The sequence below is a fragment of the Charadrius vociferus genome, unplaced genomic scaffold (genome assembly GCF_000708025.1).
Source record: "Charadrius vociferus isolate BGI_N301 unplaced genomic scaffold, ASM70802v2 scaffold600, whole genome shotgun sequence".
NCBI classification, from domain to species: Eukaryota; Metazoa; Chordata; class Aves; order Charadriiformes; family Charadriidae; genus Charadrius; species Charadrius vociferus.
Window position 1 is genome coordinate 135,717 of NW_009646404.1, and position 1,166 is coordinate 136,882.

Genomic DNA, 1,166 nt, shown 5'->3' on the forward strand with positions numbered 1-1,166 from the left:
GAAGAGGCTCTTTTGGGAACATCTGGGGAACAAAGAGACACACAAGCTGTCCTGCACGTTAAACACGTACATGGCCCAAGCGTCTGATGGACGGTCGCACATCAAAGACACATAACCGATGAGCTCAAAAGACATTTGACTAAAACAGCCCCGTTTCCATGGAGGCTTCAGCCTCCTCTGAGGCCGTGAACCTGGAGTCCAGCCCAGCTTGGGGCAGATGGTTAATACCCAAACCGTACCTTGGAACTGTTGGTGGAGATGGTGTGCTGGACAGCTGGGGAGGGGAGCTGGGCTGGCTGTCACTGTGTGTGCTCTTCTGTTCTACTGATGCTCTGAGCTTTGCCTTAAAACAAAAATTAAAAAATTAAACCATTAAAATTGTGATGTAGGAGCTAAAGCTCACCCATGCTATGTGAAATCAAAGACGTGTGCATAACAGTAAATCAAGAATCACAGCTTCAGAAAGCATTTCTGTCCTTGGGGTATTCTACAGTAGAAAGCTGTTTGCTTTTTTTATTAGTTTCACGATTCCTCCATGCATTTTTCAAATGTACAAATTAAATGGGGATTGCTTTCCCTCCCACTCCGAGGGGCATAATGCAGCAGGAAGCGTGCCAGATGCTTGGCAGATTTTTTTTTTCCTAAACTGAGCTTTAAATGTGCTTCTAAAAGTAAAATAATATGAAAGATCAAGAATAAAGAAGCTCATTGGTAAAGATCACCAGTAAACTTGTCTTTACTTTTACTGATTTAAATATATTTTTAATAAAAAACTAACTGGAGCAATTGCCATTACTTATACAACGCAATACAACAGTTGGAGTTTTTAACTATTTCCAGCTGTTGGAAAGCCATGCTGTGTGACTTTTCCCGTTTCCAAACTCCAGCTGATGTAACACTCTCTACCAGTGTGCATGACAGCGAGTTCTCTTTCAATTCAATGGAGTGAGAAAGTTGTAAAATATACTTTAAACACCCCCCCCAAACATCAAAACTTACAATTTCGAAGGTTGCACAGAACTGTCTAATTTCTAACAAAACCAGATGGATTATTTTTTTACAGACGTGCAAGCACCAAAGTTAAATGCTTCCATTTATTGGAGCCAGATCTTAATAACCACAAGGAAAAGTTTTGTTTTAAAAAGTGCATTTGGAGAGTCTTACAG